The following is an 18268-nucleotide window of genomic DNA, read 5'->3' as shown; positions in this document are numbered from 1 at the left end:
AATCAATTTCTCACTTTAACTATTCCTCCTCACAGGAAGGGAGAGGGGAACACTTTTGGGTGAGTTAGATAGTTATCATTGAACTGCTATCTCACTCAAAATGAAGACAGGGAAAAGGGAGTTATCTGGGCTTGGTGCACACATTGCTGAGAACAGACAGTGGTGGTTGTTGAAATAGTCCATCACCCCCATCCTACCACAACAGCCTACAAGATTCTCAGCATACATTGGGCTTCCAAAGCTATGTACACTACATTTCAACATTACAACTCTCTCCCAAGGTTCTCTGGTACCCTTAAGGGGATTGAAGGTTGTTTGGGCTCTCTGCCAATGGCCCTAGTTCCCATCAATAGTGTTCCCTCAGTTTTGGAGGGGTCCCCTACTAATCCCAGGTACCCCAACTTTTCTTGACTTTCCTGACAGGCTATCAGATTGTGCCAGTACACTTGGATTCCTGGCTCAATGTTCACCATGGCTCCAGCTCCCAGATCTACGGGGGATCAGATCATATCCAGCACTTGAAACTGAAAAAGCAAAATGATATTGAATAGCAAGAAATATCCTCAGGCCCATTTCTGAGGGTCAAGGTAAAAGAGGGGGTGAGCAGGGAAGGAAGTCCTTTCCCTTTCACAGTTCAGTTCATAGCATTCACTCTGTGCAGGAATTGGGTTCTTCACTCTGTGGATGTAGCAGATATAGGAGCCTGAGGATAGAGTTCATGAGACAGAAAGGCAGAAGAACTCAATATTAAAATGTTGCCAGTTTTAAAGGCTCAGTTTATTCCAGTCACACAGTCAAAGGAGGCTACACCCACCCACGTGATAGGGGATGAAAAATGCCTCCATTTTGAGACATGTGAGCATGCTCAGGAAACCTCCTTAGGGAGAACCCCATGTTAGGAGATCTAGGCATGCTCCAAAGCCCCCATTCCCCAATTTGCCCTTACAACAAATAAACCAGGTCACCTCCCCTTCCTTTTTTTAAAGTCCTCATCCCAAATTCAATTTCCTGTCCCAAATTCAGGATGGTTCTGTGAGGTCTCTGGGAAGGCATAAAAAAAAAAAAAATGTCAATTCATTTGTTTCTCTGGTATCATGCAGTAAAGTCTCCAAACAGCCAATGTTACATTATCATATGCAATTTAACATGTACAAAGGAAAATCACAGTTGTCTTCAAACTGAACATTTTTCAGATTCACAAGACAAGGAATATTTCACAAAATTTACCTGATGTTTCTGTTGTTTAACTGGCCTGGGAGAGTACTAGCCACTGTCTCCTCTTTTCCCCATTTTGATTCCTTCATGCACCAATTCAGTTTTAAAGTGTTCTCCTCTCTTGAATGCCTAACTTTCTTATCATTTCCCTGATTATATCCTTCCAAGCTTCAGCCTTGGGTAACTCACACTGTTCACTGCCTTTGCTCTACAAACATGCTGCTGAACAAAGAGAAACTCCTGTTAATTGTTCTGACTGGATCCATTATAAATTTATGTTACACAATCTCAACTGGGTCCTCTCTGCAGCTAGGTAATCCTACTACACTTACCTGCCTTATCAACTTGCTATCTAATTCACCATAGTGGCTCTTCTAAATTTTGTCATCCCTCCTCAAACTTCCAATTATCCTCCCTCACTCCCCCTCTTAGCTGAGAGCCTTGCCTCATATTTTACAGAAAAAAATAAGACTATGTACCATGAACTCTATCTTCTCCTTCATCTCATTTCCCTCAGACACATTTCACCATTGTCTCCTCCTTCACCCCTGTCTTACATATGAAGTGGCTTTATTCCATACTAAAGCTAACCCTTCCACCTGCTCAGGCTATCCCATTTTACTTCTCTCCTATAACAGATTGACCCTTCTGACATCCCTACCATATAACTTATTTTCAATCTCTCCCTGTCTGCTGGTGTATTCCCTACTGCCTACAAACACACCTTTGTCTCCCCCATTCTGGAAAAAATAACCCCTCACTTGATCTTTTCTTAATTATTATCCTATTGTAACTAACTTCTGGGAGAGGTCCTGTAAAAATAGGTGCCTCCAATTTTTCTCCTCTCACTCTCTTATCATCTGGCTTCTGACCTAATCCTTCCACCAAAACTACTCCCTCCAAAGTTACTGATCTCTTAACTGCCAAGTCCAATGGCCTTTTTTCAGTCCTCATTCTCCTTGACTTCTCTGCAGTCTTTGACACTGTTGATCACTCTCCTCCTTGATGCTCCTTTCTATGTAACTTTTTGGGACACCATTCTCTCCTGTTCTCCTACCTATCTGATGGCTCCTTCTCTGTCTCCTTTTCTGGATCCTCCTCCAGATCATGCCCCCAAACCATACATATCCCTCGGGGTTCTGTCCTGGACCCCCTTCTTTTCTACCTCTGTACTAACTCATTTGGTGATGTCATCCACTCCCATGAATTTGATTACCATTTCTATACCCGTTATTCTCAAATCTTCCTATCCTGACCCACTCTTTCTTGCATGTCCAATTGCCTTTCAGACATCTCAAAATGGGTGACCTCATCTCTTTTCCAGGGTACCTTCTCATCCAAGTGGGGCTGATTATACTTTTCCCACTCCCTGGATGAGCTGTATGGCCTGAGAACCCATACCCTAACATATTGCCTAGGATCAATCCAGGATTATCTGGGGGAAACACTATTAATGAGGAGTCCCTAATGGCCACACTGACCTTACCTCCCCATAGCAAATGTCATCTCAGCCCTCTCTTAATCACCATCTTCCTCTGACTTCCTTTTTCCTTTCACCCTTTGAGAAACTTTATGGAAAATAGAGTTCAATAAGGTCCAACTATGGCTCTGACACCTATTAGTTCTGTGATCTTAGGTAAATCATATCATTTCTCTGGGCCTAATTTCCTAATTCCTAAAATTAGACTTGGTCTAGGGAGCCTTCAAGGCCCCTCCCAGCTCTAAATCAAAGATCCTGGATCTTTTCCTCTCACCAGAAGAGATCTAAGAGGGCAGCAAATTTAACCCATTCTTTTTAGAGATGGGGATATTGAGGGACAGAAAAGTGAGTGACTTCTCCAGGGTCACAAAGTTGGTGAATATCTGATGAGGGATTTTAATCCAGATCTTCTGGACATTAAATCAATTGGATTTAATTCATACTACTCTGACTCTAAAGAAAAGTGTCTTATTGAAGGCATCGTTATTATTGGTAATAGCATTTCTAAAACCTCAGGAGATAGCCCATGGTCAACCCTCCTTCCTGGGCCCCCTCAGCATGCAGCAAAATGAAGGTTCACCTTGAAATCAGGAGGTGAAAGGAAAGCTGAGAATATAAAGCCATATTTTCCCAGCCCTCACAGCAATTTCCATAACGTTGTTAACTCACAAACCCTCTGTAACATTTTCAGGTAGGAAAATCCCAGCATCTGCTCATTTCCCCATCTCCTTGCCTTTTTGGCACTTCATTGTCAAGTCCTCCGCCTGTGCTCTCTTCCCACTGCCCTCCCATGGGGCTGTCACGTAAGCCACTGAATTCCAGGCTTTCTGCTTCTTCTTTGTTCTGAAGGTTACTCTTGCTGCAGGGTCCGCCCTCTCCTTTACTCCCTTTCCTGACTTGCTTTTCTGCCTCCTCCCATGTGCTTTCCCGACAGAATTTTCATTGTGTTCTTCCTACAGAGAAGAGAAACTCCACTTGCTGTTTTGACCCAGTCTTCTTTCCTCCACCCTTGTACCTTCCTTTCCCTCTTTCTGCTCCCTGCCCCCACCGTGTCACAAGGGGATACTTCGCCTATTTTTTTTTTTTTAAGAGAGATCTAATGCTTGTAGGGGCCTCATTTTACAAATAAGGACACTGAGGCTCAGAAAGGTCAAATGATTTGCCCCTCGCTCACATGGGTAGTAAGGCTTAGATACAGGATTTGAACTCATGTGCTCCAACTTCAGAGCCAGCATGCTCGCCTTTATATTGTGCTTGACATACATCATCCTTTCATTATTCTAAAAGAAAAAAAAGATGGCTAAGGATGGCATAGTTCAGTGCAAAGGGCAGTAGATTTGGGGTAAGAAGGGAAGAACATTCATATAGCTTTACATCATCACATTTAATCCTCACAACAACTCCATGAGGTGGCTGCTGTTATCATTCCTGTTTTACAGTTGAGGAAACTGTGGCAAATAGAAGTTAAGTGCCTTGCACAGGGTCATAGAACTAGTGGTCTCCAAAACCACAGGCCCAGCGGTCTATCCACTGTACCACCTACCTGCCTCAGGTCAGAAGAATTCTGTTTGAACTCAACTTCTGCTCCTGCTACCTTGAGAGAGCTCCTTTACCATTCTGTCTTAGTTTATTAGGGGATTTCTGAAGTCCCTAACAGCTTTAGGTTATGATTGAATTATCCTCTGCTTCTTTCTGTTTTGGAGGCAGGGTGTTTATTTACTGTCTCTAAATCAATAGGGTCAACATTTTTCCTACCCAGTCTTGGACCAATAAAATGCACTCAATACTTAACTGCATTCCATGTCAGGCAGGCAGGAGGGCTCAGAGCACTGGACAGAAATGTAATTGTCACTGTGGAGTTTCATTATCATCCTGAAAATTAGTCTCATGTTATGGTGAATGACTTTGAAATGTCCAGGAAAACTGCTGTCTGTTCTAACTTTTTGGAATAAGATCAAGAATAATGAACTTTTATACTTAATTATGTGCTAAAATCTGGGTCTCTTTGATATAGCCAAAGAGCACATTTTTCCAAGATTATCTTTTTCTTTCCTCAGTAGATAAATTTTAGTTTCCAGATACTGTTGTGATGTCATAAAAATCCCCTGGCATCAGGGGAAAGAGGCAGAGCCAGCCAAGGGAAGCTCTCTGAGGAATGGCAGATTGGTGGCCCTTCAGGGTGGTCTTCTGAGTCAAAACTAGACCCGAGCTTCCTTTGTCACAGATTACTCAGTGAAGACATAAGGCTTTCCCACAGCCTTGCTACCTGAGGAAATGGAGGTTTTCAGAGTCTCAGTATCCTTTCCCCGCTAAAGAGCTCATTTTTGTCTGCTTCCCTCTGCTTCTGTCCTTCTCTTTGTAAATGCATGCCTTATTCTCTCAGTTCTTTCAGGGTTTGCTGCCTCCTGATTTACCCCTACCTGCCTTCACACACACACACACACTCACACGTTCACACACACGCACACACTCACACACACACACATACTCACACACACACACACACACACACACACACACCCCCATACACGTCTTCCTCCAGGCTTTTTGTGTTTCATTATATTTTCCAGTCATTGTCAGTTCATTCATCCTCCTCTGTTTCCCCTTGCACGTGTACCCATTCATTCCTGAAGCACAGGGCATGTCTGGTGAGGACCCATCCAAGTGTCATTAATGGACACATCCTCAAGGATGAAATTCTCTGAAACAATGAAATTAAAACTGCAGAGAGTAGAAGTTACCACCAGAGGTCACATTAACAAGAGCTCTAAGTAAACATCTTGCTCATTCTACTTAGAGAAAATGAAAAAAAAAAAAATAGAGGAATATAGCAGTAGAACGTACACATCCTGACTTCATGTAGTCCATTCCCCTGTGTCCGCACAGTAGGACTACAACTCAATCCAACAGACATTTATCAAGGATCTAGTGCAGGCGTTTTTGGAGGGGTTTTTGTGTGTTGAGGTACTGGGAAAGCCTATGGACCTCTCTCTTTTTAAATACATAAGATAAAACAGAATTACAAAGGAAGTCAACTACACAGAAATACAGTTATCAAAATATTTTTTTAAAATAAGTTCTTATATCTGGGGTTAAGAAGCCCTATTATAGTATATTTTATACTTTTGGCTGGGGGAGATTTCAAATTATGATTGTCTTTGGAAATATATATTCTAACATGGGCAGCTAGGTGGCTCAGTGCATAGAGCAGTGGGCCTGTAGTCAGGAAGACCTAAGTTCAAATCCAGCCTCAGATACTTATTATCTATGTGACCCTGGACAAGTTTCTTTATCCTTCTTCTATAAAATTTTTTTAGTTTCTTCTTCTATAAAATGTGCTGGGGAAAGAAATGACATGCTACTCCAACATCTTTGCCAGGAAAACCCCAAATGGGATCACAAAGAGTCTGGCACAACTGAAACAACTGAACAATGACAACACAGTCTACACACATGGAAGTTCTTCGAGGGGAAGTCATCAGTGATGTTTAAGGGTGTAAAGGGATTCTGGGGCCAAAACCAGATGAAGAAAACAGCCTCTCTTCTCTGCGACTTACAGTCAATTTGCACAATTTACAATCATTGATGTCCCCTTTATATCTCTGATAACAGCCCGGTGTGCTTTATGGCCTTAATATCTTAATAAGTGGCTAAAGCTTTAGACATCCCCAGGGACAGTTTCTTCTTGGCAGACATTCCCATTTTCCATAAGTTCCATTGGGGGTTCTATTTCTTATCACCCATCTGTAAATCAAATGTTGCTTCTTCTAATTCTGTGAATTATGGGCTTGCAAAAGGAGATGGTGACAACATCTAGGGTGGTGTCATACAGTAAGTTTCCCTGTCTTTCTGGGTGGGGGCAATGAGTCAGAGCAGCAAGAGGGACCCTAAAGTTACCCTGGACTGATGAGTTATGTGAAATCCCTCTGGGTTATAATGAAATCTATTTCATAATTTGTCCTAGCTCCTATCCTCTCCGACCCCAGTCCAAACTGACAGAACAAAGCCCTGAAATATAATACATTTTTTCATTCTCTGTAGCCTTTGTGCCATCAAGTCTGGAGCTTTGGTTGGGTTGATGGTGAAATAAATGGGAGGGGTATTCACTCCCTTCTCTGGCCCCCACCCTTGTAATACCAGTGTTACAGGCCTACATAGATACTTCCTTTCTCCTCTCACCAGACTTGACCTACTTTTTAGTCACTGCCTGTCAACTTCTCTATTACAGATTTTTTTTCCCTCTGCCCATGCATGAGAGGGAGGGGAGGAAGGCAGTGTTTCCTGACAACACAGACTCCTATCAGACAGCAATGTCTATGGACTCCTTTTTTTGCCTATGCACAAAAGCCCCATACTCAGCTTTACCTCCTTTAGGACATTTATAAAAAAATGTTGAAAATCAATATTATGATAGGGGTATCAAACACACAGCCCACAGGGCCACATGTGGCCCACAACATATGTTGATGATACATATGTGTAACATACATGCACATGCCTATAACATATAATATGTGTATATACATATAACATATATAAACACATGGTTTTCTAAGTCAATATGTGGCTCCCAGGGATCCATAGGGACAGCTTGGTCATCCTGATTTCTTTTTGAGTTTGACTCTACTGTCATAACTCTCTCAAGCCCTCAGCTGGTGTCCAGATTTACTGAATTCACTTTACCTTACATACCAAGAAAAATCGTTCTTTCTCTCTTTCATAACAACCTGTTCACAAATAATGATGCACACAAATGAAAAGCAGTTATGATGAATTGCATTTTATCTATAATAAGCCAGTATTAAAGTACTCATTGGATTTTAGTTATTACTCTTTTTGAGTTTCTTACAGGTAAGATCAGCATTAATTGGACACTCCCCTCATTCTGGTTTTAGCTTTCATGCCTGGCCCAGGGTCTCATCTCATTCTCTCTTGGCCCCCGCAGAGAATATGTTGTCAAGGCCTGTTGATTTTATCTTCAAAAAATATCTCTTGCATTCATCTCCTTCTCTCTTCTGACACTGCTGCCACCTGGGTACAGACCTCTTCATCTTAGAAGTGAACTCTTGCAGTAGCCTCATGGTTGGTCTCCCTACCTCAAGTCTGTCCCCACTCCAGTCCATTCTCCATCTAGCTATCAAAGTAATTTTACCACAGCACAGGTGTTACCATGTCACTATCCCATATCTCCTTCCCCCCCATAAACTCCAGTGGCTCCCTCCAGGAAACCTATAGGAAGCTATGTTAGACACTGATGATCTACAAAGGAAACAGAAGGCATCGTCTCCTTGCCCTTTAGTAGGAGGCATGACCATCATGGCTTAGCCAAATCCTTCTCTGTGATCTTCTGGTCCCAGAACAAGTGCTCTAGTTCACAGGCTCATAGAGGCAGAGGTTGGTGGGGCTGGATCACTTCCAACTCCCTCCCATTGTCAGGGAGGCAAGTGGGGCCTAAGGAGATTAAGCCTTTTGCCCAAGAACATAGAATTGCTAAGTGACAAAGCCAGGATTTGAACCAACATCTTCTGACTCCAAATCCAGAATGCTTTTCATTATACCACAATGCCTCAGTTCAGCCATGTATTCCAGCTTGTACCCAAAAGAAATACCCATTATCATTATCCAAAAATATTTTCTTGAAGACCCCTGGCAAATAGGAGCCTATGACTTTCTGAAGAAGCCTGTTCTACTTTTTCAGGAGCTCTAATAGGAAGCTTTTCTCTTCTTGAGCCTAAATTTGTTGATAGATAGATAGATAGATAGATGGATGGATGGATAAATGAGTGGATGGTGGATGATAGAAGACTGAGAGAGAGGGGGAGAGAGAGAGAGAGAGAGCGAGAGAGAGAGAGAATTTCAGAGAGAAGGCCACTAGCACTAATGAGGACTGAGAAAAGTTTCCTAAAGAATCTAAGACTTGAAGAAAGGCAAGGATGTCAGATTCTGCTGTCTGAGACCAAACTAAACAGTTTAATCCTTCTTATCTGTTATAGTCCTTTGAATACTAGGTGACTAGACTGCTCTTGTCTTTTGAGAGGCATTATGGTGCAGTAGCAAGAGGGAAGGATTTAAGGCTGAGAACCTGGGTTCGAATCCTGAATGGTACTTGCTATCTGAGTGATATTGGGCAAGTTACATAAACTGGGCATCAGTTTATTTATTACTAAATAATAAAATTTTTGTTATTTAATAAATGATAAATATTGTGGGACTTAAGTTTAATCAGTGATCTAGCAGGGGTGCTGCCTTGCCCTTGGATGTGGCCTTTTGACTGAGTCCAAGTTTTACAAAACAAATCCTTTTATTAAGGTGATTTATTCTGTAAAGTTTGGATCCAGTCAAAGGGCTGCACTTAAGGACCTAGAGGGCTACGTGTGGCCTTGAGGCTTCAGGATCCTGCTAGCCAGATAGAAATGGTAGCCACTCGATCACATATATACATATATGTTTTAGTTATACCCTACTCTGTGACACCATTTTGGGGATCCTCTTGGCAGAGATGCTGAAGTAGTTTGCCATTTCCTTCCCCTGTTCACTTTACAATTGGGGAAACTGAGGCATACAGTGTTAACTGACTTGCCCAGGGTCACACAGCTAGTGTCTAAGGGCAGATTTAAATTCAGAAAGATGAGTCTTCCTGACTCTAGGCCTGGCACTCTGTGCCCTATGTTGCCACCTAGCTGCCCTAGAGAGGAAGCTAAGCCTCTCTCAAATCCAACCCAAGTTCACATCACTGACTATTGCAATCTTATTCTGACAGCCCAGAGTTCATTCATCAAACACATATTAATTACGTAACTCCTCTAGGCATAACACTGTGTTCTCCCTAGGGAGGAAGGGAGAAATGTAAGACACGACCACCTCTGGTCTCTAGCTGCTTACAATTTTGCTTAGAAGATAAGATAGATGCCCAAGTAAACAGTTACATTAGCCACACAAAGATAGCTATGAATAAATACCAAATGGCTACAGATAAAATGAGTGCTGTAGGAAATCAGAGGAGTGAAAGATCCCTAGGGGTTGGAATGGCAGGGGGAAGATATGCTTTACTTGTTTAAAAAGTCATCATCTATTAATATCATAGGACAAATCTGCTTTGCTGTGTCTGTGTTATTTGGGTTAAATCAGGCTATCCAAGTGTTTCTTATAACAGAGCCCTATAAGAAGGACTGGCAAAGCAAAAGATCCCTCTTTTCCAGGCAGTTGACTGCTCACAAATGGATTTTTGCAGCCCTACATCTAATTCACCCTCATGCTATAAACACAGCTGGAGTCTTGGATTAGGTTCTTCTGTCACTGCCCCTACAAGCCTCTGGATCTCTCCAGCGACATTTTATGGACCCTTCTCTATGTGAATCATAAGCACATGGGTCTAGATTCCTATTTTTAAATGTAGAATCTCCATTTTTTTTGTAAATAAATTGGACAGAATCCAAAAAGAACAGCGATAAAAATTATTAAGAGGGTGAAGGCACTGTTTTAAAAAGAAACATTAAACATTTGGAAGGTTTGAGCAGATGGATTTAGTAGCTATTGCTGTTGTCCAGTGGTTTCAGTCATGTCCAGCTCTTTGTGGACCCATTTGGAATTTTCATGGCAGGTCTACTAGAGTGGTTTGCCATTTCCTGTTCCAGCTCATTTTATAGATGTGGAAACTGACGCAGAAAGAGTTAAGTGACTTGCCCAAGGTCAACACAGCTTTTAAGCATCTGAGGCTAGATTTGAAGTCAGGCTTTCAGGCTCCAGGCCAGGCACTCTATCCACTGGACCACCTAGATAGCTTCAAAAAGAGGTCATTCAACAAATGGAAAACCAATGACAGAATCTTTTTTTTTTTTTTAATGTAGATAATTTTTCTCTCCTTCTCTGCCCTTCCCCATTGTCCTCTCCCTCTCTGTTATTTTTCAGTAAGGAAGAATGAGAGGTAAATGGTGGTGTAGTTCTCTTTTGAATGAAAGGCAATTTGTTATAAAGTAAGCAATGCCTTTTGTTTGTTTGTTTCTTTGTATTTCTGACCTCATTCTGGTAATCCTGACTCTGAAGGGGGTGGAGCACAGATCAGTGAATCATTCGTCTTCAATCAGCATAGATAGAGGCTCCCTCTTCTACCAATGCAAGTCAATGACTTACCTACACCTTAGAGTGACATAGTTGCCTGGAAAACTGAGGTTAAGTGATTTCCCCACAGTCACACAGCTATAACAATATCAGAGGCAAAACTTTTGCAGCCTCACGAGTAATTACTTTAAAATTACAGAAAATCTGTAAATTGCCATTAGGAGACAAGACTTCAGCGTCTGATTAAAAGATAATAAATTCTGTAAAATGAGGAAACTTGCATAAGAAAGATACAGGCAGTCCTTGGAGGATGAATTGGGGCAATTCCTATTCTCTCCTACTTAAGGCCATAGATTGCCAAGATGTGCCTCAGACCAGCTGTGGATGTCTTCATTGTCTTTATAGACAACTTGTTGGATAATTTCATAATTTATCTAGTTATTCTTAGCCTTGTAGTGTAATGAGTATTTGAAATAGACTTTCAAAGACTGTGGATGTGAATCCGACCTAAATTAGATAGACCTCCTAACAAAAACTGTGCTTCCAGACCCATCAGTCAGTCCGTATACTGTTGAGTAGTTAATGAGAAAACTATTTTAATGTACCCAAAATAATGCATCTAGCAGCCATATGAATCAATTTATCTTCACCCTAACCCATGGGTGTAAATACTATCCCACTCTCCATCAAAAACATTCATGACATTATACATAAAGGAAACTGATTCGGAAAGAGGGAATAGATCACCCCAAATCAATCCCTACTACATCTGTTCCACTCAAAGTGCAGAGATGTAACTGGCTAGAGCTTTCCCCTCTAAGGTTACCTTACATGTACCTTGTACAAACCTATTTATGTACATGCTGTCTCCCTCAATAGAATGGAAGTTCTCTGAGGACAAGGACCTTTTTTAGTCTTTCTTTGTATCCTTAGCATTTAACATGGTTTCTTCTGGCACATATTAAGGGCTGATAAGTAGATGCAATTAATTTATCAGTAACATCATTTTCATGCATGAGCCATAGCACAGAATTATGTCATAGTCAAATTCGATTGACTAGAAGACAATCAAATCAATTACTTATATATCAGCTGATATAGATAAAAATATAATGAGGCAATGAAATGAAGATAGTAGTTGACTTGGAGTCAAAAGACCTGAGTTTAAAACTTATGTTTGACAGCTACAAGTTACGTGAACCTGGGCAAGCACTCAAACTCTCAACCTCAGTTTCCTCAAATGTAAAATGGAGATGATAACAATTCCTCCCAGGGCTGTTGTGAGAATAAAATGAGATAATATATGTAAAGAACTTGGAAAAACTTCAAACTCTATATAAATGATAATCGTTATTATTTAAAATATATACTATAGTTGATTTAGTTGGGCTGAATAATGCAATTTTTTCACAGATGTTTTTAAAAAATAAGATTTTTTTTTTTACCCAAATACATGTAAAAATATTTTAACATCTGGTACTTCTTTTAAAGTTTTGAGTTCCAAAGTCTATCCCTCCCTTCTTCCCCTCCTCCCTTCCTGAGATTGTAAGCAATCTGATACAGATTATACATGTACAATCATGTAAAATATTTCCATGTTAGTCATTTTGTATAAGAAAATGAAAAACAAAGGAAGAAAGGAAAGAAGGAAGGAAGGAAGGAAGGAAGGAAGGAAGGAAGGAAGGAAGGAAGGAAGGAAGGAAGGAAGGAAGGAGAGGGAGAGAGGAAGAAAGGGAGGGGAAAAAATATGCTGTAGTCTGTTCAGTTCTTTCTCTGGAGGCAGATAGCATTTTTCATCATGAGTCCTTTGGAATTAACTTGGATTCTTGTATAGCTGGGAATAGCTAAGTTATTCACAGTTCTTCAATGTATAATATTACAGTTAATGTTCTCCTGGTTCTGCTCACTTCACTCAGTTACAAAGTTCATTTAAGTCTTTCCAAGTTTTTTCTAAAACCATACTGTTGGTCATTTCTCATAGCAAAATAATATTCCATTATAATCATATACCACAATTTATTCAGCCACTCCCCATTGATGGGCATCCCCTCAATGAACAATTCTTCACCACCACAGAAAGAGCTGCTATAAATATTTTTGTACAAATAGATTCTTTTCCCTTAAAAAAAATCGCTTTGGGGTATTGTGATATTGTGGTAATAGGTATTGCTGGATCAAAGGTTGTGCACAGTTTTAGAGCCCTTTGGACACAATTCCAAACTGTTTTCCAAAATGATTGGATCAGTCTACAACTCCACCAACAGTGCATTAGTGTCTCAGTTTTTCCACACCCCCTCCAACCTTTGTCATTTTCCTTTTTTGTCATAGTAGCTGATCTGAGAGATATGAGGTAGTACCTCAGAGTTGTTTTAATTTGTATTTCTCTAATCAATAGTGATTTAAAGCATTTTTTCATATGACTACAGATATCTTTGATTTCTTTTTCTGAAAACTTCTTATTCATATCCTTTGACCATTTGTCAATTGGGGAATGACTTGTATTCTTAAAAATTTGACTCCATTTTCTATATATTTGAGAAATGAGGCCTTTATCAGAGATACTTGCTGTAAAAACTTTTTCCCATTTTCTGTTTTCCTTCTAATTTTGGTTCCATTGGTTTTGTTTGTGCAAAAACTTTTCAATTTTATTATCCATTTTATAATGCTCACTATATCTTGTTTGGGCCTAAATTCTTCCTTTATCTACAGATTTGATAGGTAAACTATCCCATGGTCTCCTAATTTGCTTATGTTGTCACTCTGTATGTCTAAATCATGAACCCATTTTGACCTTATCAAGTTTTCCCAGCAGTTTTTATCAAATAATGAATTTTTTTGTCCCCAAAGCTTGGATCTTTGGGTTTATTATATACTGGATTACTACAGTCACTTACTACAATGTGTTGTGTACCTAATCTGTTCCACTGACACACTACTTTATTTCTTAGCCAGTACCATATTGTTTTGATAATTGCTGCTTATAATACAGTTTGAGGTCTGGTACAGCGAGGCAACATTCCTTCATTTTTTTTTCATTTATTCCTTTGATATTTCTGACATTTTGTTCTTCGAGATGAATTTTGTTATTATTTTCTCCTAGCTCTATAAAATATTTTTGGTAGTTTGATTGGCATGGCACTGAATAAGTAAATTAATTTAGGTAGAATTGTCATTATTATTCTGTTACTTTGGTCTGCCCACGAAAAAATAATATTTTCCCAAACATCTAGATCTGATTTTATTGATTTGAGGTGTTTTATAATTGTGTTCATATAGTCCTGGGTTTATCTTGTCAGGTAGACTCAATTACAGATTGCCTACAGTTATTTTAAATGGAATTTTCTTTCTATTTCTTGCTGCTAGACTTTGCTGGCAATATATAGAAATGCTGATAATTTATGTAGATTATTTTGTATCCTGCAACTTTGCTTAAGTTGTTAATTATTTCAACTAGTTTTTTAGTTAATTCTCTAGGGTTCTCTAAGTATATCATCATGTCATCAGCAAAGTGTGATAGCTTTGTTTTCTCATTGCCTAGTGTAATTTTTTTATTTCTTTTTCTTCTTTAATTGCTGTAGCTAGCATTTCAAGTATAATGTTGAAAAGAGTGGTGATAATGGGTTTTTCAAAAATTTTTAAAAATGTATTACATACGTAAGTGTGCATATAGAGTGGCATAGCTGTGAGAGTGCATCAGAGTAGGGGGAAAGAAGAGGGGAGGGAAAGGGCATCCCCATTATCCATGATCCAATGTGAATGCTGAGTGGTTATCCTGTGCCACAATTCCTTTGAAATTAATACAGCATATCTAAAGTACCTCTGCGTCTTAGATACGGTTGAAGGTAAAGAATATTGTTCATTTGAAATCCTTGAGGATTATGTCACTTTTTCTTCTCATGATTACTTAATTCTCTGCTCAGCTACTTCATAGTAACCTTTTATTTCCACTTCTAAAACCAAAATTTGTTTGCTTCCATCCTTGTATTTGTTTTTGTTGTTGATTTTCACTATTTAAGGACAGATTTTAAAGACTGAAGGAGATTAAAATGAGGTCATCTGAGCAACCTGTCATTTAGCTGCAGATTGTTTGGGTCTAAAGGGAAGTAAAAACCATGAGGATGTATAAATAGAGGTGTGGAACACAAGTTTCACAGAAATGTATTCTCTCGCTGTATAAGGATGAGCTCACATTTAAAATGCAGGGCTCAAAACTGGCTACTTTACTGAAAAGTAGGTTACTGGTTAGAACTAGTTAATTTTAAGAATGACTTGAGTAATTTAGGTCACAATGTCACTTGCCATGGGCAACACCAGAACTTTGGCCTTTGGTGTAAATTAAACTAAAATTACCTAAATAATTACTTATTACTTATATCTTAAGGCAGAGCTATACCTACATGACTTGGAATTCTTACTCCTGGTACAAATTCAGTGAAGGAACAGTGGTAGCAAAAGGGATATTCGAACTTTAGCAGCATATGCAGGGAGGGGAGTTCCTAGAACACCCACCCCTTATTCCTCTAAGGGTTGGAAAGGAATATGGGACCCAGAAAAATGAGCAATGGAACCTGGACGTGGTTATATTATGATCATGTGAACAGATAGAGGATTACAAGGTATCACTCAGACATGATGATCATCCCGTAGGGTAAGTGTGCCCTCCCCCAGATGTCTGCACTCTGGAGCAAGGCACTATTTGCACTGCACTAGTTATGTTTCTGTTTTAAGGATTAAATTGTGAAATGTGGCAGATAATTGGATAAATTAGAAGTTACTCGACTAAAGAAAGATTTTTATACCTAAAATTAATTCGATGACTGGATAGTCATACCCTAGCTTGACCATCACCTAATATATCATTATGAAGAGGTAAGATTAATCCCATGATCATGTATCTGGTCTGAAAGAAATGGAGTTTTTACATTTGTAATTCATGTAATCTCATGAATGTTCTCTTTCTTTAAAAATAAGACTTAATAAGGGAAAAGAAGAAAAATAAAACTTTACCTCCTCTATCTGAATTCCCTTTCTCTTTGGTTTACTCACAAGGAAAAGAAAAAAAACACAGATGAAGACCTCATAAATTGAAAGTGCAATTATACTTTTTTCTTTCCTCTTTTCTAAAAGTGAAATTACTCTTAAATCAAACTCTACATGTATTAGATAAGATATTCTAGAAGCAATCAGGTTTATGTCCAAGATAGGGTTCTGCCTCTATCTTTTTATATTTCTCTCTGTCTCTCTCTGTCTATGTCTCTCTACATATATGTGTATCTATATATCTATATATCTTAATGTTGTAGACATTAAAGACAATAAAACTTCCCCTAGCACCAGGGGCTCTTTTCTGATTATGATCCCCAATTAGAAGATTGTGTGAGGTGTCTCCAAAGATGCAAAGTTTGGATAAAACACTGACCATCCCTGTCCGGAGTGTGCATTCTAATTGGGGATAAGACACAAACAAACACTTAGCATCACAGGATAAGTACATGGATATGTCAGGGGCACCAGGAAAGGTGCCAACATCTTTCTCATCCAAATCATGGCAGCCAATGTGGACATTAAATTAGTAGTAGACAAAGGCAATCATATCACCATCAATTGTCATTCACTACATTTGAGCAGTGTGAAGACAGAATTGTCTCTTTAAATGGCTGATCAACCCAATTCCCAACTAACAAATCTTACACCTGTTGTTATTTCAACATGGTTTACCAATTACTTATCAAGTCAAGGCTCTATGTTGTCTTTACATCTCTTTTGAATAGAATGATTTCTATTTTGTCCTAGACTCCCACTTCTTCAGGTCTATAGAAAGGGAAAAGAGGAGGAAACACCCATCCTAGGATCCCTATTAGTACTCTGCATGTGCCAAATCACTGAATAACTAAGGTGTTAAGTGCTTGTCAGATCCACAAGAACAGGGAACAGCCTACTGTCATTTTTTTCATGATATAGTGGAAAGAGTCCAGAGAGTTCAGAGACTTCTGAGCCAATTCTGAGCTGTGTTACTGTGAGTGGATCAGTCAATTTCTCTAAACCTCAGTTTCCTCATCTATGAAATTGAGATGCCAGTACTTGTGCTACTTCCCTTGCAAGGTTGCTTGAGCAAGACACCTTAAAGACCTTCTAGTACTATATAAATGTTATTTTAATTTTGTGGAAGAAAGACTTTAGCTTAAAAAGGCCAAGGTCTTCCACTGAATCCTGGGCCATCTCCAATTGTCCTGATCCATATCTGGCCACTGGAACCAATTGGTTCCAGAGAAGAAAGTGAGGCTGGTAACTTTGCACAGCCCTCCCTTACTTAAATCCAGTTCACTTACATCATGGCATCACCTCCCTGATGTCATGGTACTCTCTGAGAATGAAGGAAAAACCATACCAGCCACAAGATGACATCAAGGTCAAGGAAATTCAGCTTATCCTGAAAATGTGTGCATATCATGTGTGTATGTTTGTATTGTATGTATTGTTTTAATATACAGATAAGTTGAAGATAAATTTAAATGGTTAGGGAACACTGGCAAAATAATGGCTTTAAGACCCTATGTCTGTAAGGCTTCATTTGAAAGGGGAGAATTATGAATAGCAGATGGAAATTACAGGAACGTATATTTTGACTCAATATGAAGAACGCCTTTCTAACAATTAGAGTGGTCCCAAAATAGAATTTACTATCCAGTAAGATAATGAGTTCCCCATCATTGGAGGTATTAAAATATTCCCAGTCCTTGAGGATGTGATGAAAGAGATTTGTCTACTGAGTAGGGAGTTAGAGTACATAATATCTAAGATCCCTTCCAACTTCAGGGGTCTACAATCACATGACTATTTAAAGTATAACTGAGCATTCATGGAGCTCTGTCATAAAGCAGAAGACAAAATCCCTAATTACACAGGAATGGAAAGTTAAATATGTGAACAAGAAGGCAACACGATGTAAGCTTTTGTACCCTGTGTACTCCTGAGGCATCCCGCCCAAATTTGAAAGCCAGTAAAACTCTTTCAGAGCCATAGATACATAAATCAATGGGAGGCTAAAGAAAGAAAATGTTGCCAAAGCCCTGGGTCATCCATGTTTCTAAGAATGGACTCTTTGCTTCCCCCTTTTTTGTCAATGCATAGGATCCCATGACTATGCTGAGGGCTTTGTACAAACCTGAGCCGTCATTTGAAAAGCTGCCAGTCCCACCAGCAGAAGGTGTCACAGGGCTGTCTTTGATGGCCACTCTTCTCTTCCTTAGATGAACTTTAGTGAGGCTCTCAGTTCTCAGCCTAATTGGCTCTAGATGGAGCTAGTGACTGGAGGTTGCCATGGCAACACAATCTCACCGTGTAGGAGGACAGCTTTGCCCATGACTGAGCTGGTCCTGTGGGCAGAAGGTCATGGGTCCCTGTGGTCTCCCCTTCTTCCGTGTCTTGTTATCCTATCCAGCCTGTCTAACCATTGGCTTATCACCCTCATACTCCTTTTATCATATCAGTGTGAGACATGCTAGGAAAATGCTA

General features: G+C 39.7%; 1 long non-coding RNA gene across 1 annotated transcript in view; it reads right to left on the bottom strand.

Annotated features, from left to right (window-relative positions):
- LOC140498587 (uncharacterized) overlaps positions 1-18059 on the bottom strand; it is a 32981-nt gene extending 14922 nt beyond the window's left edge. Inside the window, exon 1 of the long non-coding RNA XR_011965136.1 lies at positions 17919-18059. This is a non-coding gene — a long non-coding RNA (uncharacterized lncRNA). The remainder of the gene's footprint in view (positions 1-17918) is intronic.
- Between the last annotated feature and the right edge of the window lie 209 nt (positions 18060-18268).

Source organism: Notamacropus eugenii, chromosome 4 (genome assembly GCF_028372415.1).
Source record: "Notamacropus eugenii isolate mMacEug1 chromosome 4, mMacEug1.pri_v2, whole genome shotgun sequence".
In the NCBI taxonomy this organism is placed as follows: domain Eukaryota; kingdom Metazoa; phylum Chordata; class Mammalia; order Diprotodontia; family Macropodidae; genus Notamacropus; species Notamacropus eugenii.
Note: the sequence above shows the minus strand (reverse complement) of the source record. Positions and strands in the feature narration are given on the sequence as shown.